We start from the raw sequence: 24,596 nt of genomic DNA on the forward strand, positions 1-24,596 counted from the left end.
CCCTTCGTATTACGAGAAAAAATACTCGTATGAGAAGGGCAATTTCTCCTCATGAACGGCTGGCGGTAACATTAAGATCCCTAGCAACAGGAAGGAGCTACAAGGATTTGGAATTTTCAATTGCAATATCGAAACAAGCGTTGAGTAAAATAATACCCAACACATGTGAAGCTACTTACGCTGTCCTGAAGGATGAGTTCATGAAGGCAAGTCAAGTAAATTAAGTCTGTCAGCGAACTGTTTACCGAAAAGAGTTACCCAAAGTTCAGAAATCTAGAAGATCTGGGGTAAGAGTAGATCAAGTATACCAGCCAACGTTATGGTATTTTAATCTGCTTGGATTTCTTAGTGATCAAGAAACGCCAAGACGAAGCAGGAGTACAACTGAAGATGAAATTGGAGTGTCAATGTGCCAGGAAATGGAACAAGAGGTAATATAAAACAAAACAGGTTCGCCCTGCAACTCTCGCAGTAAATGTACGTGAGAAAACTGCTTTCGCCTTAGCAACCACTGTCTACACCATTTTGACCGCCTTCTCTGTTTCCTGCGGTTGGTCTGAATGTTTTTTGCAACACAAGTAGTGAACACAGACCACAACAGAACTCCCTCCATTTCTATATTTCAAAATAACTGAATTAAATTTTTGACGTTTACGGGGAGCGTAGTCGCTTGCCACGGATATTTCTTTTCTACACCGACAGGTGGCGGGCGAGTAGTAGATTGGGGTTTGTGTCGTGTGAACACACCACATTTGCAGCGATCTTTTGCATGTACAGACATCTGCGCCAATGTCTGTGCAGACAGATCGTTGTGTGTGGACCGGGCTTTATAACTGCCATCTGGTTTCTGCACAAATTGTGAATAGCCTTTCGTTCCCTGTATTTTACCCCAGCCACCTTTGGAATTTGAAAGAGAGTATTCCAGACAACATTGTCGAAAGCTTTCTCTAAGTCTACAAATGCTAGAAACTTAGGTTTGCCTTTCCTTAATCTATTTTCTAAGATAAGTCGTAGGGCCAGTATTGCCTCACGTGGTCCAACATTTCTACGGAATCCAAACTGATCTTACCCTAGGTTGGCTTCAACCAGTTTCTCCATTCGTCTGTAAAGAATTCGCGTTAGTATTTTGCAGCAGTGACTTATTAAACTGATAGTTCGGTAATTTTCACATCTGTCAACACCTGCTTTCTTAGGGATTGGAATTATTATATTCTTCTTGAAGTCTGAGGGTATTTCACCTGTCTCATACATCTTGCTCACCAGATGGTAGAGTTTTGTCAGGACTGGCTCTCCCAAGGCCGTCAGTAGTGCCAATTGAATGTTGTCTACTCCTGGGGCCTTGTTTCGACTCAGGTCTTTCAGTGCTCAGTCAAACTCTTCACGCAGTATCGTGTCTCCCATTTCATTTTCATCTACATCTTCTTCAATTTCCATAATATTGTCCTCAAGTACATCGCCCTTGTATGGACCCTCTATATACTCCTTCCACCTTTCTGCTTTCCCTTCTTCGCTTATAACTAGGTTTCCATCTGAGCTCTTGATATTCATACAAGTGGCTCTCTTTTCTCCAAAGGTCTCTTTAATTTTCCTGTAGCCAGAGATATAGAGGAGACGGTTATTGCGTAACAACAAAAGAGGTATAGAGGAGACGGGAAGGTTTCATAGCTACCAAGCAATCTTGGCATAGTAGAACCCACGTTTCCACCTCCTTGGCTACCTCATATTTGCCAGCTCATGTTGATGGACTCGATTATGGTGGAAGATCGAGAGCCATCATTAATATTCCAATCCAAAACTCTACCCATTACAATTTCTCTTTATCTGAACAAGCGGGGCAGCACAGCTATTAAGTACTGAATGAAGAAGAATGCCGCGTGATTGCCTTTGTTGCCAAGTTACCTGTATTTGACGTCCGCTCTGTACTGAAAATACGCAAGGGACGAAATTTTTTTCACGCGTTTTTGCAGTGTTAGCGTACAAGGAATGGCGCTTTGGCGGCCGAGTGCGCGAATTTTGTGTCGGCCTTTTCATCGCCTCCGACAGCCCTCGAACAAGTTACCGACGGCCTAGCGCGGCAGCACTAACGTACTTTAGCGATCTCGGCTACGGAATGGGAGGCAGGCCATTCCCAAGCCGGGACCCGCGCGACAGCCAGGTGCGTGGTAGCCGGGCAGCCTTGTGGCGGCGGCGGCGGCGGCGGAGGCAGCGCCATCCCGCCCCTGGTGGTGGTGGTGGTGGTGGTGGTGGGGGCGGCCCAGAGGACGCAGCCCGCTCGCCGGAGCAGCCAGTTCCTGTGCGACTCCGGAACACAGCGGCCCGCGCGCGATACCTGCAGCACTCGCCGCTACAACACACTCCGCGCACAGGTAGGACAGCCGCCGGGTACGGCGCTCTGCCGTCGCCTTCTCCAGCACACAATGTATTCGGCGTGGATGTGCCAGACACCTCATCAAGTTACTTGTGATTTTATGGTCCCTTCTTGCACCTCTAGCAGTGTCTGCTAATGTGAAAACTGGAAGAATCACACCACGGTTAGAGTCCACGTTAAACTGTTCAAAGCTCGCATGATGACAACAGCGTACTAACTCCAACGGGACCATGCCCAGTAAAGTACTGTGGTGTTCCAGCCAACCTTCAGGTTAAGCTTCCAAAATCTCATGAGGCCCAAACGTCCGCCCGCGTACAAACCAATAATGCCTTACCCCATCTCCACAGTGGTTTGGTGTAATTTGATGTAGACGTTTTCGTAACCATAACTGTGCACCTTCATCGAGTATAATACAGTAGTGTCAACTCCCTTGAATCTTGGTTCATTTGTTGCGCAGCCCGAGATTTAAGTTAGGTAGGCCGGCCGGAGTGACCGAGCGGTTCTAGGCGCTTCAGTCTGGAACCGCGCGACTGCTACGGTCGTAGGTTCGACTCCTGCCTTGGGCATGGATGTGTGTGATGTCCTTAGGTTAGTTAGGTTTAAGTAGTTCTAAGTTCTAGGGGACTGATGACCTCTGATGTTAAGTCCCATACTTCTCAGAGCCATTTGAACCAAGTTAGGTAGGCTAATGGCTCAAATGGCTCTGAGCACAATGGGACTTAACTGCTAAGGTCATCAGTCCCCTAGAACTTCGAACTACTTAAACCTAACCAACCTAAGGACATCACACACATCCATGCCCGAGGCAGGATTCGAATCTGCGACCGTAGCGGTCACGCGGTTCCAGACTGTAGCTAGGTAGGTAAGCTACAATCCGCTGCGAATTCAAGCCAACGAATGTGAATGTGAAATAAAAGTTGTGGTAAGAGATTGATCTGTAGCTTTGTGTCTGCGTCCGCACCATATTTAACACCCTTTTCTCTTCCAAAAAACTGAAGCTGCAAAGTTAATTCTACGTAGCTTCGTCCTTTCTGTTGACTAGGCTGCGTCAACAGAAAATAAAGTAGAAATCTAGGGCCAAACTCCATGCAGAAAATTTAGTGCTGTTCTACCGAAAATTGACATCATACTATGGCTGTGTAAATAAGGGTAAATTCGTACGAATAAAGTAAAATCTGCAACCAGGCATCGTTACTGATGTTATATATTAAAAACGAACAACCCCGTTACCAGTTTCGAGCCGTCGTGTTCATCCTCTGAGGACTGTTAATATGTAAAGTTACATTCGCTTATGATGTGAATGTAACGTTTTGCCTCAACAAAAATACAGAAAACATAGAATGTATACAATAAGCTAAATTTAATTTCCAGTGTGGGTAGTGATCCACCAGTTTAAAACAGGTAACAACGCAATTTGTTTTTGATAAATATCGGTTTTTAGTTTCTTGCGCGATTTAATTAGTACAAAACTTTTTGTCCTGCCGAAACTAGTTTCTGCAACGTAATTCCTATGAAAGTACTAATCAAAACAAACATTGTTAGTGGCATCCACGGCAGCCTAAACTTATAGATACCTATTATAGCGAGGCCGTAGATAGTCGAAAGAGACGTGACAACTGATTTGACGAAAATTTAAGAGCCATGAAATAACATAAGCCACATGACATGACTTGTGCTAGGAAACATACCTTATAACATGTGTGAAGCAGAAAACTGAAGTTTTAGCCAATCGCAAACCTCTAGTGTAACATGTTGTAAAAGAATTATTTGACTTCAGAGCGGTCCTACATATGTTAAAATGCTTTTTTCTCATTCCCTGTAACACACGTGATCTCTGTTTCATGTCCACGCTACGCACGCGAAAAGTTGCCTCAATGTTCCATTAACGGTCAACTGCAGCTACGAAGTCTTCGATTTTGCACGTTTAATGGCTTCGTTTTGAAATATTTACGGAGAATCTTAACGATATACGACAAGTATGCAACGCTCAGCATTGACGGAGGAAGCTTTCGCAGGCAGCTTTCTACCGGTCAAGCAGCGTCATTCTTGAAAACTTGTTCAGTGGCGCGACCAGGCACGCGTGCTGTGCTGCCCGCTCGTCTGCTCTGTTACACTACTGTCTGATGGCAGTCCCTCTGAGGTTACCATTATTAAGAAACATACGACTAGTGTCTCTTAGTACCGTTCATTATTGTATCCAGCAAGTCATGAGAGTAACCTATAAACTCAAACTGGCATACGCTCTCAGACGATACACAACACCAGAATGTTTCACTAGGTACAGTCCTATTTGAGTCTGTAGGAGAGTAATCTCCTCCAATCTGATAAACTGCCTCACCAGTACAGTGGCAAGTGGCCTTAGTGATAGCGTAATAACCAAATCAAGGTGAGTCTGAATTTTACACACAAAGCGTTATCAGTCGTGAATATGCAAGAAACAACCGAGGATCGCAACTAATTGAGTTGTTTTTTAAGACAGAGCACAGGCTTCGAACTCACGACATCCAGGAATATATGGCACTGTATGATAGTATCGTTTATTTTTGAGAGCTGCATATGAGATTTGAAGATGGCATACAGGAATGCCGAAACTGGTAGTCAAAATAAATTAAAGTCTCGATTATACGGCTGTTGGCGAATTTCATTGATAATTATCTGGAGGTGTGTCGAGCGGTGTTTTCAACAGAACGTTAGAAATGCATCACTGTCAACACGCTGTCGTCCTTAGCACGAGAATATTTATTTACACAACTGTTCCGTGCTCCATCTCTTACTCCAAAATGCATGTGCAAGTTTACTATATAAACTGTGTCGAACACCATAGTGCATAACAAAAGAAAACTTTCCCTATAAGAAACTGTCTTTTCCGCTCAGAGAGATAGAGATACAAATAGAAAGATACCTCGTTCATGGAGAGAGAGATGGGAGGAGGGGGGGGGGGGGAAGAGGCAGAAGACTGCCTGCGCTTTTGAGCTGTGATGGCTGGTCGCTATCCCTACGCGAGAAAATATTTTGGAGGCAATGGGATACTAAAAGTAAAGCCATTATCAACGCGGTTTGTTTAAATCCTGCATTACCTGACTAGGCATGGTTCTCTTGGCTGTGGTATGGCTTTCCCTTCCTCCGAGCTGTGAACAAACTTCAGCAGACAATGAGGCGGAATCTACAGTTTCAAGTATGCTCAGAATCACGATAACCTCGACCAAACATTATACAAAATACATTGTTGCTGAACTTACTTGTCTTCGTTTATACCGACCTTAAGAACCCAGCAGACATTAAGATTGAAACTCTTCGTAAATCATGTACAACTCTAACATTTACAGAAAGGCGCCATTGTTTCACAAGGAGAAAGCTATGATCTTGTTTCATGATTTGAAGAACAAATTTTGACGATGCCCGCCAACTAATGCCAGTGACAACCATTCAACAACTCCAGAATTTCCATCTTCAGATTACCACAAAAATATGATCTTCAGTGTATTTTGTTCATGAAACCCAAACATTTTATAATGATGCTGGATATCTGATCAAAGGTATGCGGACACCTGTTAGAAGACATTAGTATGGAATCAGCCCACCCTTCTCTTTAAGACCGCTTGAAGTACGCTTGGGACAAATTTGATGTAGCGTCTGAATCTCTGTGGAGGAACAGCAGCCCATTATTCCTACAGAGCCGAAACCAGAGAAGGTACTCATGTCTGAAGCTGGGGATCTCGAGTGTAGTCAACGTTCTCATTTGTGCCAAAGAGATTCTGTTGGGTTGAGGTCCTGAGTCCGGTCACGCTAGCTCACTTCAGGAATGTTATCGTTGACAAACAATTCCTTCGCAAAGTACGTTCTCCAGACATGCGTCAAACCCAAGCACTTCAGTCGGATTGTCACAGGGTACAGCGTGATTCGCCTCTCCAAATCACTCGTTTCCAGCCATCCACTGTCCAGTGGCGTCCCTCTTTGGACCACAACAAGCGACACTTAGCAATTACTACAGAAACGTGTAGCTTATGATGAGCTGCTCGACTGTTTTACCCGTTCTTTTTAAATCCTTACGCACAGAAATTGTGCTAGCTGTTCTGCTGGCAGCATTTTGAAACTCAAAAGTGATTCCTTATGCTGATTTCGTGCAATTTTTTACAACCGTTCTCCGCAACGTTCCAAGACCTCTGTCCGTCATTACATAAAGTCTGATCTTGACTTAACTGTGTTTGTCCTTCGCGTATCCACTTCATAATTACATTACCAAGACTTGGGCAGCATAAGGAGGGCTGAAATGTCCCACATGGCTTTTACTTATGCAACATACATACCCTAGCCCACATTCGAAGTCACGGAGCTCTCCTGATCGATCCATTCTGCTGTTGCTGTTTCTCTGTTGAAGACACAACACTCTCCGCTCCTCCTATATTGGCAATGCTGCCGCTCGTGACATCTACTGGTCGATCCCGCATTACATAGGGGTGTCTGGATACTTTTGAAGATATGCTGCAGCCCAAAGCTGATGTAATCCATGCTGTTGGATCCCTCATAATCAGTTGGCTGGTTGGTTGGTTGGTTTGGGGGAGGGGACCACAGAGGTATCATTGATCCCATCGGATTAGGGAAATATGGGGAAGGAAATCGGTCGTGCCCTTTCAGAGGAACCGTCCCGGAATTTGCCTGAAGAGGATCAGGGAAATCACGAAAAACCTAAATCAGGATGGTCGGACGCGGGTTTGAACCGTCGTCCTCCCGAATGTGAGTCCAGTGTGCTAACCAAGGTTCCACCTCGCTCGGTCTCATAATTAGTCAAATTTATTCTTGGTGCTCTTGATCCAAGTATAAATTTCGCTTTTTGCTACAGCAATGGGTGGCAGCAGGGTCACATCAGCGAGATTGCTGGATAGTGTAGGAATATGTGTGTTTACGTGATCAGCGTGAATGTAAAACAAATAGCGATCCAAAAGACTTGCTCCCAAAAATGTTCTGTGGTAGCACCAGTACCCCATACACACGTTTGTAGGGGGCCATAGACGTAATATATATATATATATATATATATATATATATATATATATATATATATATATATATATATATATATATACTTAAGGATCGCCAGGCGCATTTTCTCTTGTTTTTCAGCAAATATTTGCAATTTCGTTTTTGTATTTTGAAGCTGGAGTCAGTCCAAACAAATACTGCTCAACACGTCTTTCATGCGTCGCCTAGTGTCGACGGAAACTTCTGTTTGTTTCCTGTTACGAACAAAACGATTTTTATAGCGGTATTTTACGTGCCCATTTGATACAGCGGTCGCACATTAGTCTAGTGCGATCGTCGTTTTATCAGTACATGTTAACGGGGACAGGAAGACGCGAAGAATAACCAGAATCCAACAGCGACAGCACCGTCCTGGCCCCCGCCGATTGCTACGGCCATGCAGCAGCGCTACTCACTCGTTGCTGGAGTACTTCTGGTTATTCTTTGTGTTTTATTGCCCCTGTTAACACGCGCCGATAAAATGAATATCGCACTAGACCGTGCGGCGTTTGATCGAATGCGCATGTGAAATATCGTTTTATAAATAATTTTGTTTGTAACGGGAAATAAACCGACGCTTTCCTTCTACGCTGGGCGTCGCGTGAAAGACATGAAGAGCAGTACTTGTTTGGGCTGACTCCAGTTACACACTGCAAATACCTGTGTGTGTGTTCTCGGATGTGACCCTTAGCGACAAACTTAAAGTGTGCCAAAGCAGGACTATACCATACATATTCTCAACTATTACTCTTCTAACTGAACCCACAGTGCACATCTCACGAATTTCGCTGCTCCTGTCCATTTGCAAACCCTGTGCTACCTTTCCAGTGGTTACAGGACTAGCAGATACGGAAGAAAAGATAATAAAGAATGGCTTGAACATGCGACTAATTTCTCTGTGGAATGTTTTACTAATTAGCACTGTGTGCGCTGATAATGACATTAGGTAAACAGGCATGAGTTATCCCTCGTCCAACGGCTTATCAGTCCGACTTACCAACGAAAGATTCCATCCCGTAATCATTCTCGGTTGTCTTTCAGCAGTTTTACGGCCTCTGGTTTGTGGAGGTGATAATAATGGCATCTTGCAAAAGCCTCCATGTAGTGCAAAAAAAAGAGCAGTGAGAATAATTAGTGGTGTTCACCCAAGGATGTCATGTAGGCACCTATTCAAGGACATAAGTATTTTAACTGCACCATCAGAGTACATACATTCGCTAATGAAATTCGTTATAAATAATCCATCTCAATTCGCGAAGAACAGTGATGTTCATAGGTACAACACTAGTGGGAAAAATGATCTTTCCTATCCGTTATTGAAGCTGTCAGTTGCTCAGTAAGGAGCAACAAAAATCTTTGATCATTTGCCCAACAACATAAAGTGTCTGTCAGGTAGCAGATCAAGTTTTAAATCTAGCTTAAAATCATTTCTTTTGGTCAACTCCTTCTATCCCATGGATGAGTTCCTGTTTCAGAACTGGTAAAAAATAAATAAATTTGTACCTGTAAATGTAGTTGCACGTCTAGAACTAAAAATTACAGTAATATTAATATTAGCACTATTGATGAGTATACATATATCTTGTAATGTGACTTGTTCCGCATCATATCGATAAAAATAATCGTAAAAATGATCTACGGAACATGACATAATTAAACTAAACTATGTGTCGGTTACCGATGCGTTTTCGGATGGCTCAGCTGAAAGGGGGCTACCTACAAGAGGTCATATTGCGTTTCGTCAAGTACTTGTGCCAGGAAATTCCACTAATCAAATTCATAGTCAGTATTAAATAATGAAAATAAAAGATTCGTGAAGGTGCGAACTATGGATGAAGGGCAACAGGTAGAGTCCATACTTCAAGATTTCCGAAAAGCATTTGACATCATACCCGACCGCGGACTGTTAATGAAGGTACAAGCATACGGAACATGTTCCCAGATATTAGTGGCACGAAGACTTCTTAAGTAATAGAAGGCAGTATGTTATCCTCGAGGGCGAGTGTTCATCAGAGACAAGGGTATCGTCAGGAGTGCCCCAGAAAGTCTGATAGAACCACAATTATTTTCTATATATATGTGTAAATGATCTGTCGGGAAAGGTGGGCTGCAATCTTCGTTTGTTCGCTGATGACGTTGCTGAGTACAGGAAGGATGAGACAAAATTTCTAGTTTGCGTGATGAATGGCAGCTAGCTCTAAATGTAGAGAAATGTATTTTAATGCGGATGTGTAGAAAAAACGAACCAATAATGTTCGGATACAGCATTAGTAGGCTACTACATGATACAGTCACGTCATTTAGATAGGTGGGCTCAGTGTTGCGAAGCGATATGAACTGTAACTAGCGTGTGAGGGTTGTGTTAGGGAAGACGAATGGTCGACTTTTAGGACAGTATTGTTCATGTGTAAAGGAGACCACATATAGGACGCTAGTGCGATTTATTCTTGAGCACTGCTCGACTGTTTGGGATCCGCACCAGGTCGGACTAAAATAAGACATCGAAGCAATTCAGAGGCGCGATGCTACATTTGTTACCGGTAGGGTCGAACTAAACGCAAGTGTTACGGAGACAATTCGGGAACTCAAATGTGAATCTCTGGAGGGAAGGCGTCGATTTTTCCGAGTAACACTATTGAGAACACTTAGAGACCTGGAATTTGAAGCTGACGGATGAACGATTCTACTGCCGGCAACGTACATTTCGCATAAGGTTCAAATGGTTCAAATGGTTCTGAGCACTATGGGACTTAACTTCTGAGGTCATCAGTCCCGTAGAACTTAGAACTACTTAAAACTAACTAACCTAAGGGCATCACACACATCCATGCCCGAGGCAAGATTCGAACCTGCGACCGTAGCTGTCGCGCGGTGCCAGACTGTAGAGCCTAGAACCGCTCGGCCACCCCGGCCGGCTTCGCATAAGGACCTCGAAGATAAGATAGGAGAAATTAGGGCTCATACGGAGGCATACAGATAGTTGTCTTTCCCTCGCTCTATCTGCGATTTGGACAAGAAAGGAAACGTCTAGTATTGATACAGGGTATCCTACGCCACGCACCATACCATGGCTTGAGAAGTATCTATATGGGTGTATTTGTAATACGACTAGTTTCCAGTGACATCTGCTCTTTCCTCGTTGGCTATGACATTGGACTGAAAATAGTCGGTTTTCCTTTGTAAAACGTACGTAAATTCAACCACAAATATAAAAACTTCTTGAAACAAGTTGGCAGATTAAAACTCTTCATCTGACCAGGACTAGAACGCCGACTCTTGCCGTCCGCAGATAAGGCTTTGCCAACTGAGCATCTCGGGAATGCCTAACAGCCACACTCACAGCAAAGATAGATTGGAGGTTGACAGCTTTCTTAATCTCTGGTACTCTTCTAATGTTGACAGCAGCTTGCAATAGCCTCATATGGCTAACATTGGGCCGTGTGTGCAGCCCGACTCAGGAACAAGGCCTCAGAAAGAAGATCGTGCGTCGTACAGCAAGGTTTTGTGATGATAACGTGACAGAAGTAGCCAAAAACGTTTTATCTTGGATAGCACCTTAATATGTGTCTGAAAGGCAGCAAAACGAGGAAGTCATCCGATTATCTTATTGGTTTCCACTAATTTCACTAGCTCCACCCCCGATATCTCCAACAAACTAATTTCATCATTTAAAGGGTGTTCCTTTGGTCTCTGGATGTAATCTACCCCCTCCTTCCCACTTGCAGCTATTGTCCACAATAAGCAAAGTCATTTATGAAAAATTTGGGAAGAGCGAAGATTACAACAAGCTTTCTAGTTTACTTAGCTCGTCTTGTAGAGTTCGCTCTAGTTCTTCTTGTCTGCGGGTCTGATTCTTGAAGCTCAAAATGTCACATTTTGGGTCCCCACGGTTGGAATGATCTAAATAAATTTGAAGATTGTTGTTGCAGAATTTTTGCTTTTACGTAAATATATTTTTTCACATTTTACTATATCACAGTCTTTTGATTATTCACATTAACAAAGCCGAAATTACATTGTTCGCACAAAATACAAGAATACGTCCGATCACATCATAGGCATGCTTACGACTCTCACACTCTGCGGAAATAACAATACTCCAAACGGTTTAAAAATTTTTCTTAACAAATGAATTTCTACTAGTCTGTGTTGATCGGACTGATTGCCGAATAACCACTGAACGTTTGACGTTGAAATTTGGCAACCCTATCCGTAGTATGCTCACAAACATCCACTGGAGATGTGTAATCTAACCACTTGTCTGCTTTTCTCTGTGAATCTTCTTAAAACTGTCTGCCAAAGCTTCTCAAAAATAATTATCAAACAAACAACAAATGCTAACTTAACACTTTATTTCGCACACTCAGATACATTGTGAAGAAACAAAATTAGATGTACTCGTATACGGTCATGTGAACAAATGCCCACATTAATATTGTGGCACATAAATACTACCATGTTGTTCCTGTGTCCGAAAGAATGGTTGCATTTTACGCTATTTCATGTGAAATGTCTTTCAAAAACTCAATTTTGTAACAAGGCACTAGAAAATTCCACAGTTTCCACATCTTACGGTCGGTAACCCTGAGGTCAATGGCTATATCTTTCCTTTTTTACCCTATTCTAGCCAGTGAACAAAAGTATCATACTGTCACTGGCGTAAAAGGTGCTGTTTTTTTTTCTTCTTCTGGACTTGTTGTATAGCCAATTATCAGTATCTATCTTTTACGATCCTTAAAACGCCTCACAAACCAACTCAGTTTCGACTTAATATTCGTTCGTCTCCTTGCCTTCTGAACCGCATCTTCTCGCTCGATGCTGTGGACAGGCCTCGATGCTGTGGACAGGCACGACCTCCTTCCCTCCCTCTCCCCCTCCCCATTTCTCCCAAGAGAAAGCATTTAAGGGAGGGTTCAGTTTCACTGCCTCATCCTCGTAAGGGATAAACAAAAATGGCTTGCATGTCTAAATACACTTCCCCAAAAATATATCTGGATCCGAGACCCTCTTCGGCTCAGAAATTATCGCCAATGACAACACTGCAGATACTGCGCCAGAAATGAAAGAACTGCTCCCTAAATTAATAGTCCTAATCTTGACTCGGAGTCAGGGACGCCTTTGTGGTGGCGGTGGACTCGTAGGTAAGCCGATTCGAATCCTGGAAGGGTTAAGAGAGGTGGCGGCGTAATGTTCTCAATCACTAGTCTCTGTATCAATGTCCGAATTAAATTCCATGTGCCTTTCCAGTGTCTCATGAACTGGAGGATGTGGCACTATTCGTGATACGTACGTCGTGTAGGAACATTATGCTCTGCGGCCACCTTGATACCACCTGAGAGGAGTAGTCTATGCGCCGGCACCAGGATTCACCGTGCCCTTGTATGATCTTGATCATCATCATTATCATCATCATCATCATCACCACGACCGCGATCATCACGGCTCTCACATATCCTCAAGAAAAGGGGCCAATGCCCAAATGGTTCAAATGGCTCTGAGCACTATGGGACTTAACATCTGAAGTCATCAGTCCCCTAGAACTTAAAACTACTTAAACCTAACTAACCTAAGGACATCACACACATCCATGCCCGAGGCAGGATTTGAACCTGAGACCGTAGCAGTCGCCCGGTTCCGGACTGAAGCGCGTAGAACCGCTCGGCCACCGCGGCCGGCCGGCCAATGCCCGCGGAATAAGAAACCCCTTTCCGGCGGGCGGCTGAACCTAAAATGGTTCAAATGGCTCTGAGCACTATGGGACTTAACATCAGTGGTCATCAGTCCCCTAGAACTTAGAACTACTTAAACCTACCTAACCTAAGGACATCACACACATCCATGCCCGAGGCAGGATCCGAACCTGCGACCGTAGCAGTCGCGCGGTTCCGGACTGAGCGCCTAGAACCGCTAGACCACCGCGGCCGGCTTGGCTGAACCTACGCCGTGGGGAATACCTGCGAATAATCTCATACAACATTTTAGTTTCTCGTACTTATTCTATCAAAGATTAATTCGTAACGCAGTGAAAGTTGTTATATAGCGCTAACGTTGTATCATACAGAGACTGGGCTGAAAAAGAACGACGAAATGACTTCATCGTTAAATATTGAACGAGAAAAGCTTAAGTAGTTTAGTGGAGGCTCTATTATTTCCCGGCTACCATTAGCTGTGGTTAAGTGCTACATAAAAATTAAATGATAATACTCTGCTACAGCAACTTTGTTAGATGGGGCTGCTGAAATTGCACTTTCAAACAGCAACATCGGAGGAATGCCAACACGTGGACTGCAAACATTCATCCATCTGATCTAAGATCTGCACGGTCGGAGGACTGTTGACATGAGGCGCTGAAGTCAAGGACTGCGGCTGCCACCAGGCGTGAGGAGCCAGGACACACGGTGCTCGCGGTTTTTCCAGCCTAGAGGCAGCGCAGTGAAGAGGAGGCTGGGAGAGTGGCGACGTGTGAATGAGTAAGCGCTTTCTCTGCCCGTGGCAGACGGCGCAGGGCCGGGGCGATTGCGCGCAAGAAGCTGCACACCCTCTGACCCTTCCGTCAGCTGTTACCACCTGATATCGGGACTCACCTGAGCAGGCCACGGTTTTCCATTTGTCTCGGGTTCAACCGATTTGGTTACGAGCCCAGGAGAGTTGCTGCAGGGGATGTCGCTCTGTTAGCTAAGGCACTGGCGTCGTTCGTCTGCTGCAATAGGCCATTAACGCCAACTGTCATCGCACTGTCTTAACGGATACGTTCGTTGTACGTCCCACATTGATTTCTGCGGTTATTTAACGCAGTATTGCTTGTCTGTTACCACTGACAACTCTGTGCAAACGCCGCTTTTGTATGTCCATCCTTCTGATTGGACGTTTGAGGGACTTCGGCCGTTCACGTGTGTAATAAAATGTAACACCTACAGTCGTCCTTACGATGTTATTTATTATATGGTTACCAGCTTCGGTGCTTCAGTACACCACCTTCAGAACAGAACTGACGCTGAGGTAACTCTAATCGTACATATAATTCATCAGTGGCCAATATCTGTGAACTGGTTTTCGCAGACTATCTGTAACAACGATGTTGTCTCCAGCCATCAACTACTAAACCACTCGTTGATGGCTGGAAACACAACATCGTTGTTACAGATAGGCTGCGATAACCAGTTGCCGGCCGGAGTGGCCGAGCGGTTCTAGGCGCTACGGTCTGGAACCGCGCGACTGCCACGGTCGCAGGTTCGAATCCTGCCAAGGGCATGGATGTGTGTGATGTTCTTAAGTTAGTTAGGTTTAAGTAGTTCTAAGTTCTAGGGGACTGATGACCACATCAGTTAAGTCCCATAGTGCTCAGAGCCATTTGAACCATTTTTGATAACCAGTTCATAGATGGGTGTTCACTGATGAATCGTGTATACAATTAGAGTTAAGCTCTTAGTGTGAGTTAGGGCCTGAAGATGATGTACTGAAGCACAGAAACAGATAGCCATATTAAATAACATCGTAAGGACGGCTGTAGGTATTCCATTTTATTACTTAAGTGAAGTGGCCGACCACTGTGTTGTCCGTGGTGAGACGTATTGCCTGAAATTTAGTACTCTCGGCACACTCGCGACTCTGTGGAGCTCGGAATATTGAATTCCCTAACGATTTGCGAAATGGAATGTGCCACGCGTCTAGCTGTAACTACAATTCCGCGTTCGAAGTTCGTTAATTTCCGTCGTACAGCAATAATCATTTCGGAGACCTTTTCACATGAATCACATGAGAACAAACTAAGTTCCGCCATTGGACTGCCCTTCTAAACTTTGGGTACGCAATATTACCGTCATCTATATCTGAGCATGTTGCTACCCCATGACCTTTGTCACCTCAGTGTATAAAATTTCGACTACCAAAGGAGTAGCGAAAACTGTGCATTGTATTTTCAATACGACAATGACACCCATCTTCCTTGTCGTCAATTGGCATTGAAAGAGATTACTAATTGTAGGCTTTAATCTGAATAATCTCAACCAATATATTTGGCACATGTAGCAGACTCATATAACATCAAAATTAAAACTAGTCTGAATAGCGACTATGAAATTCAAGCCTTCCAGATAAGATGACAAAACTGCACATGAACTTTCGGTTACACCTTTCCTAGGGCTGTAATCCTTTTCCGCTGTTAAATCATTCAGTGATGAGGATAAGTAAATAATACACACGTGTCGTTAACAACTATTATCTATGGTTTTATTCACGGTAAGCGTTAGTCGTGTTACAATGCATTCCACATAGCTACATCGCAAACATAAAGGCGCAATACTTCACATTTACGGAGTTGTTGGTATTCTTGCTCACAAAATTTATTTTTCCATATGTTATAAAGCTTGCCATTTCATGTGGAAGAAGTGCCACTATGCGTAGTTGTATTTCGAAAAGCTACGAAGCGACATGCAAGTAGCATAAGATTAAATCAGGTTAGTGCAATACACTTTGCAATTTGGATTCATAAAGATATACAAATGTTGCTATGTTACATAATGTTGTAACGTTCTTTAAAATTGATTATTGAAATACTTAAATGAATGCCTGTGTAGTGGACTGACAAGGCAGCCAGTCCACAGTGACGGGTAGCCGAAAGGGCACACGTACACACACGCCGACTGGCGCGAAGTCTGGAACAGGATACGTGATGAATGTGATAAAGAAAAGAACGTAGCTACTAGAACACTTAACTTTTATATCGTCCTTTGGTATACAGCATTCTTGATGATACAAGTGAGACTCTTTAGATTCATGAAGTAACTAATGGCGCCTTGCTAGGTCGTAGCCATGGACTTAGCTGAAGGCTATTCTAACTGTCTCTCGGCAAATGAGAGAAAGGCTTCGTCAGTGTAGTCGCTAGCAACGTCGTCGTACAACTGGGGCGAGTGCTAGTACGTCTCTCGAGACCTGCCTTGTGGTGGCGCTCGGTCTGCGACCCTGACAGTGGCGACACGCGGGTCCGCCAGGTACTAATGGACCGCGGCCGATTTAAGCTACCACCTAGCAAGTGTGGTGTCTGGCGGTGACACCACAGCCTGAATTGGGAATGCATACAAAATTGCAGTTACCGTGTAGCGTGTTGTAACTGCAAGTGGTGTGCTTACTCTGTGGTATTGTTAGCAAAAGTTTATACGAACTGATTGGGCAATGCAACTACCAATACCAATAAAGAAATACAGTCATTGCAAAATACTTTCAGCTCCTTACGTACTAAATCCTCTGGCCCTATTCAAAACTTTAGTCCCTGTGCATATAACAAATAAATAAAATTGTCTTACCTCTACAGCAGCAACAATGGATCGCGTTACATTCTGCTCCCTTATGCAGAAGAAAAATATATACTAGCTACCGACTCAGCAGTGTGCAATGCTGGCCATAATACTTTGAAATATACATGAAATTCTTCAGGCTGATAAATGAAAACATTTTAGAAAAATTTAATGTCTTTAAAAAAATAAATGACCTGGACAGGGAAGCGGTAGTGACTTGGGTGAATTAGTAACACTGACTTTTTCAATAGTGAAGTTGTATTCGAAGTTAATTTAAGCTTTTCAAAACATCTGACATCTGAAATTACGTTACTCAGAAAAATTGCATCCTTCTTACTAAATGAAAACCTTTCTTTGCTAATGTAGTCACAAACAATGAGATTTGTACAGCAAGTATCATCTAACATCACTAAGAAGCATAAAGACAAATCTTCAGATTACGTATACCTGTGTTAACAGATCTTTGAAGCATTACAAAAGGGAAATATCTAGCTAGCCAACACATCAAATCTGTTTGCGTACATTTTGGGGTTACTCAACGTAGAACTCACTCTTACCAACTATCAGCCAACTCATTTACAGTGACGCATTGGCAAAAGGAAATTAATAAAAAATTAACTTCTTTACCTTAACTGCGAGAAGACGTCTGCTTCGACATTTATATTTCCAATAATACATATGTTCGTAAAGCTTCTTTTTAATATCAATCCAGTAATCCTTTCTTGTCACAAATTTACATTTCATCATTTCACTTTACATTCTATTATTATAAAATCACTCATCATTTTAACTACCTATTTTACGTGCGGTGCAACATAAAATATTACACTTGGTGGCTTTACAGAGCACACATTAAAAACTGCCTACTGCATCATCTTTCGCTGACAGACTGCTAGACACTGACTGCTGTGCGCCAAGCGCTCTCTTACTCCAACGCTACAATCTCAGACCAGAAGCAGTATCTTTGGCTCTGCGGTCGTGCAAAGTCAGCGATTCGCTTTATAGAGCCCATCAGAGACATACATCATTTACAATATAGCAGTTTCATTTTAGTTTACATTAGTATCATTAGAATATTCGGGTGCCACATATAAGTGCACCTCAGTAGACGCCTTTCAGTGTGTAAATGGAATAAATATTAATTGTTAATTAAAATATGAAATTTGTTAATACCATCTATAGCATCAAAGACATAAAACTAATCTCATGATACTGGCGTACGTCTTACTTTATAAAACAATTTATTTAACACGTCTGTGTACTAGTGCAATTATGGATGCGTACTCCTTACGATTTTGTCATTTATTGACTATTCAGATGAGTCAGAAGATACCAAAAGATGGATTTGAACCAGAATCCGCATATTTACCCACCGGAACGGAAAGCCAACTAATTGCAATCGCGTGGACTGAAGCGAAACAGGAAACGCCCAGTCGAATTTCTGAACGATCACACACTGTCGAACTAAAGGCCGAAGTAGATGTTGATTCTTTTTCTTCCACGACAAATACCTGAGAGGACTTTTATCTAACTAACAAGGGAACCTCCCCATCGCACCCCCCTCAGATTTAGTTATAAGTTGCTACAGTGGATAGGCCTTGAAAAACTGAACACAGATCAATCGAGAAAATAGGAAGAAGTTTGTGTGGAACTATGAAAAAGTAAGCAAAATATACAAACTGAGTAGTCCATGCGCATGATAGGCAACATCAAGGATACTGTGAGCTCAGAAGCGCCGTGGTGCTGTGGTTAGCGTGAGCAACTGCTGAACGAGAGGTCCTTGGTTCAAGTCTTCCCTCGAGTGAGTCAGTCTGCTCTCGGCCGGTGAGCGGCGAGGACGTCTTGTTTACGTCCCGTCCGCAGAGTCGCGAGCGCGCGTAGTTTGTTTACTTCCTCGCCGCAGCTAATACTCGCGTCTGTTAACACTGAGTCGCCATGGCTCATTCGTACAGAAAAGCTACCATCGAGATCAGCTTCCAGCCCGACTACGCACGACCACGAGCCTTTGAAGTCGAACGATTCATCCGTGACGAAGTTCAAATACCAACACAGCACATCATCGGTATCCACCTATCCATCACAAGTAGCGTCGTTTACGTCAAGATGGCCGATGACGAGTTATGTCACGCAGTTGTGAACAGATGCGCGAACACTCTCAAGTTCAAACACTCCGATGGTCACATCTGAGAGGTTACTGTTGACCATGCTGGACTAGGATTATGCACATTAAGAGTCTTCTAACTCCCTTTCGAAGTACCACCGGACGTCGTTACCTCAGCTTTCCGCCCTTATGGGACGGTAATTAGCCACGTGGCCGAAAAATGGAACACCTTCGAGACGTACCAGGTCCTCAACGGCGTCCGACAAGTGAAAATTGAGTTAAAGAAACATGTGCCGTCCTACTTAGTCATAGGTGGCTGTCGAGCAATAGTAATGTACGACGGACAACCTCGTACTTGTTCTGGTTGCGGCCAGGAGGGTCATGTGCGCTCGACGTGTATTCAACGTCGGGTTACACAACTTCCATTACATGACACGACACCACCTCCTACGCTCACGGCCCTCCCCCTCAATTACGAAGAGGTGACACGATCGACTGTCATGACAGACGACAACCCCCCCGGAAGACAGGAAGCGTTAGAATGCGCACCTGTCGCCGGTCCTGGATTGACCAACACCATTACGGTGTCTGCAAAGATTGAAGAACGCTGCCCATCGACTCCACATGAAGATTCGGACGAGAGAATGGAACTCGACGCTAGGGTTGTACCGACCTCTGCTTTCTACCTGAGGGGGATGCTATACGGGAACCACAAACTCTTTCGGACACAGAAACCCACGACAGCAAACAAAGGTCACGGAGAAAACATAAAAAGCGACGTCGCACACCCTCAGACGATTGCCTCCAGCGGACGTCTTCTCCAGTTGACGACCGGACGGACGACGAAACTACGAGGAAAATGGATGACACGAGATCGCCCTCACCTGTCACTTTGTCTGATTTTGACAAATCCGATTCCGCTCTCTCGGGCAAACGGATGCCCAGCACAGCGCCCGCCGTTGGTACACAACCGGAAACAACTGCGGATTCACCCTTAGTCACTCAGCCCACAAGTGTTCTACCGCAGCCACCGTTAACTTACGGACCATGGGCGGATGACACTGAAGACGATTCTACGGCCGCTGTGGTGGATGAGGAGAGGGGTCTCTCCTCCCACACCTCGGCCCCTCCCGAGTAGCAACAGATGGCGGCGCGGACGCGGCCAGCAGATCACAGGCCCCACCTTTTACGGCGACACTGACGGCGGCCCCCACCGCAGGAGACGATCTACAGACCTATCGCTTAACGACCATCAACATTAACACCATTCGGTCACGTACGAAGTTGTCGCTGCTCCAAGACATGCTCAATGCAGCAGACGTTGACATTGTATTTCTCCAAGAAGTCTTCGTCGCCGATTTCCCGGGTATGTATGGTTATACGGCTAATGTGTCCCACGCCTCGCCAACTAACAGTGGAGTCGCAATTCTCCTCAGAGAGGGCCTCGAGGCGGACGAAGTCCGATATCTCCCCGACGCTAGAGGAATGGCCGTAACGGTGCAAGGCGTCCGGTTTATCAATGTGTACGCCCCTTCCGGAACGAATCGCCGTCGTGACCGATCGCTCTTCTTCGCAGAAGGAATAGCACCGCTTTTTCAGGGCAGGCACGATGACTTGATATTAGGGGGCGATTTCAATTGCACCCAAGCACCTAAAGATCAGCTGCCACGCCATTCACCGTGGCCCGAACTTGGGACGCTCATCGGCGATCTCCAGCTGGTAGATACATGGGAACATGTCCGAGGAAATAGACCGGGATACACCCATTTCACGAGTCACTCGTCTAGTCGCATCGATAGCATTTACGTCTCCCGTTCTCTAGCGGCAACGGTGAGTGACGCGGAGGTGTGGCCAGTAGCCTTTTCTGTTCACGAGGCCTATATATGTGCCGTCACCCTTCGTCGCCAACGGGTGTGGCGCAGCCGACATCCCTGGAAATTAAACCTTGCTCATCTCGCTTCTCCGGATTGTCGACGCGCCATCGAAGACACGTGGAGCTTGTGCGTCCGCTGCCTCCCAACGTATCCTACGTCGATTAGTTGGTGTTTAACCTGTACCAAGCCGGCCCTACGGCGAACCTTTATTACGTATGATCGTCAGACTGCTAATTGGAGGCGGCAGACCCTTGATTTTTATTTCACCGTCCTTCGCGAATGCGCCTCCTTGCCTCCCACACCGGAACGACAGTTGACAGTTCAGCGTGCGAAAGCACAGATCGTAGCCCATATGCGCCGACACCTCGAAGGGACGATCGTCCGAGCGCGAACACAAGACAGACTCGCAACGGAACGACCCACCATGTACCACGTCATCCGAGAACGTACACTGCGAAGACGGGCGCTGATACATGCCATCACCACTGAGGACGGCCGTCATCACACACACAACGCGATATTGCTGCAGCCTTCTTCGACCATTACGCACGACTTTATTCTGCTCAATGTTCCGACCCGACGACGGTGACAGCAGTCTCACAACTGATTTACGGCATTGTCCCACAGGATTTACAAACTGAATTATTGAATGACATTACGGAAGACGAAATTATCGACGCCATCGGTAAAGGAGCGGCGAATAAGTCTCCTGGCCCCTAGGGGCTCCCTGTGGAGTTTTATAGAACTTTCCAGTATTTACTGGCTCCCAAGTTAACAGACATCTGTCGGGAGCTTATGTCCCCCGCGGTGCCGCTCCCTGCGACCTTCGTAGAAGGAATAATTATACCGGTTCACAAACCTAAAGGTGGGGCTCGAATACAAGATTACCGCCCGCTAACACTCGTCAACTGCGACATGAAGATATTCACCAGACTATTAGCAAACCGTCTACGACCGACCCTACCTTATGTCATCTCGCCATATCAGACTTCCCTAGGGGGTATCAACAACATCCACACAGCACTGTGTCGATACCGTGACTTAATAGCCCTAGCCAGGGCACGCCGCATCCCGGGAGCGCTGGCATCACTAGATTTTAGCCAAGTTTTTGATCGAGTGGGTCACGCGTACCTAACGTCCGTTCTCCAGCACATGCAGTACCCACAGCAATTCACAGACGTCGTGATGCGCCTCCTCCGAGGGGCGACTTCCAAAGTGCTCTTTAACGGGCGTCTCTCGCAGTCCCTCCCGATTTTCCGCTCCGTGCGTCAAGGCTGCCCCTTGTCGACGTTACTACTGTATATGCTCTGGCACTGGAACCGCTCCTCTGTGGCCTCCGTCAACGCCTCACCGGTCTTCCTACGTGACGTCACATTTCGCTGTACAGCATATGCAGACGACCTGGTTCTCGTGTTCCGCAATCGCGACGATGTCAACAGAGCACTAGAATGGATTACCACGTACGTCGTACGGTGTGGCTTCCAGCAGCTGTCTCAACGTCGCCAAATCGGTCGCCATGGCCATAGGAGACGGGTTGACCCCAGCGTGTGTCGAACCCCTACAGCTTCGTGGCACTATCAAATGTCTCGGAATAGAGTTTCACGACGACATACGTCGCACTGCGGCTCTTAACTACCGCCTCTTATTACAACAAATTCGGGTCCAGATCTTCAACCTTCGTCTGCGGACCCTCGACATTCTCCAAAGGACACACTTCGTCAATGTTTACCTCGCATCGCGCCTTCCACACATAGCGCGTGTTCTTCCCATACCGTTACTGATGGTTCGACGTCTATTAGCGGCATTCGGAGCCTAGGTCAGTACAGGCATGCTCTTCAAAGTCAGTTATGAGTCATTGAGGTCTAGGTCTAGTCCATGTTCACGACAGAGCTGTGGCTCTGTATGTCAGCTCACACATCAAGCTGTGGCACCACCACCCGGAAAGTTTGACAGGTTTGCTGTTGGAGTCCTTAGCTCCGCCCTCCCTTATGCCCCCACTGACGACGCAAGACATACCCCCACCCTTCTACTACTTCGGGAACTTTTACATTGAAAACAGCTATGTCCGTATCGCAGTACCAACGACAAAACAGGCGTCGGCGCGGGATATATATCATGTCCTACAGCAGAGGCGCCCACCAAACATCGTGGAGACCAAAAGCCCTCAGGTTAACTGGAAGGTGGTGTGGAAGAAAATACACGCGGTTACACTGGACACAGCCGTCCGATCCACATGGTACATCACAGTCAATGGTAAACAGATCACCCGATCACGCCTCCACAAGATAAACATGGCGGAATCGCCTCTCTGCGTAGACTGCGGGATACCAGACACGGACGAACACCGTCTCACATGTAGCGCGGCAGAAGACGTATGGCGCTTGGTGCGACAAATTTTGTCGTATTTTCTACGAGTGACTCCGGAACACATTACACTTTGGTTTCTACTATTTCCGGATCAACAGTATTTCCCGCGCGCCAAGACCAACGCTGTCACGTGGATCCGTGCGCATGCGGTACACTACTTATTTCACGATGGACCTACAGATGTATTCGACTTTTGGAACTACCTACAAGAACGTCATTGCAAGATAGTACGGATCCTAAAATACAGACAGTATTTTTCTAATTACTTAGGAAGTGCCCTACGCGACCCTCCACGGAGCTGGATCATCAACAGGTAGGAGAAGACACCCATTGAGTGAGCTGACAAGACTAAGTACGATTCTCGGTGGAATAACATAGTATACGTAAAGACGTACATGGATGATGAAGCGTAAGGAGAGTAGCGACACACCCCTCGGTGTAGGAACGTACCGAGATATTGCTTTCTTTATTCAGAGCACGATGCGGTGCTAGATACATTTATTTTTGTTGTGGTATAAAGTAAAACCACATTAAGAATGTATTAAAAAAAGTAAATAAAAAAAAATAATGATTACCACGAAAAATTTCCCCTTCCCATCCCTGATTCCTTAATTCCTTGACGGACGAGGGGGACACTGTGACCAGGCCTCGGGTTACGACCCCTGATCGCTCTGTCTTCCCCGCCCTCCCCACCTCAAAAAAAAATTGAAAAGTTCAGTTTTTTATTTAAAAAAGAAAAAAAAACAAAGAGTGAAAAGTTTAATTTTTTGTGTAATCAACTTCGCTCTCCAGAATTCCAGGACATGTTCAGATTTGCTTGGACATATGCAGGATTTGACGGTCTACACACGGAAAAATTTGAAAACGTTGAAAACATATGTTTTGACAGAGCATAGGGAAAACTATGCGACTGTGAAACTGTTGCATTCATTTGTTGCAGTTTATGTGACAAACTCTTATGTTTTCATCACTTTTTTGGGAGTGATTATCACATCCACAAGAAAACCTAAATCGGGCAAGGTAGAAGAATCTTTTTACCCATTCGCCAAGTGTACAAGTTAGGTGGGTCGACAACATATTCCTGTCATGTGACGCACAATCCGTCACAGTGTCGTTTAGAATATATCAGACGTGTTTTCCTGTGGAGGAATCGGTTGACCTATGACCTCGCGATCAAATGTTTTCGGTTTTCATTGGAGAGGCACGTCCTTTCGTCTATTAATCGCACGGTTTTGCGGTGCGGTCGCAAAACACAGACACTAAACTTATTACAGTGAACAGACACGTCAATGAACGAACGGACAAATCATAACTTCGCGAAAATAAAGAAAGTAAACATTTTACTCGTGGGAAGACTTGAACCAAGGACCTCTCCTTCCGGAGTTGCTCACGCTAACCACGGGACCACGGCGCTCCTGAGCTCACACACTCCTTGATGTTGCCTATCTTGCAGATGGATTACTCAGTTTGTATATTTTGCTTATTTTTTCATAGTTCCACGCAACTTCTTCCTGTTCTCTCGACTGATCTGTGTTCAGTTTTTCAATGCCTATCCACTGTGCCAACTTATAACT

The 24,596-nt window shown here is 45.1% G+C and overlaps 1 protein-coding gene across 1 annotated transcript in view; it reads left to right on the forward strand.

Annotated features, from left to right (window-relative positions):
- Positions 1-2,237: 2,237 nt before the first annotated feature.
- LOC126247077 (epidermal retinol dehydrogenase 2-like) overlaps positions 2,238-24,596 on the forward strand; it is a 380,879-nt gene continuing 358,520 nt past the window's right edge. The window contains exon 1 of the mRNA XM_049948448.1: positions 2,238-2,366. The gene's annotated coding sequence lies outside the window, so the exon portion shown is untranslated. The remainder of the gene's footprint in view (positions 2,367-24,596) is intronic.

The sequence above is a fragment of the Schistocerca nitens genome, chromosome 1 (genome assembly GCF_023898315.1).
Source record: "Schistocerca nitens isolate TAMUIC-IGC-003100 chromosome 1, iqSchNite1.1, whole genome shotgun sequence".
NCBI lineage: Eukaryota > Metazoa > Arthropoda > Insecta > Orthoptera > Acrididae > Schistocerca > Schistocerca nitens.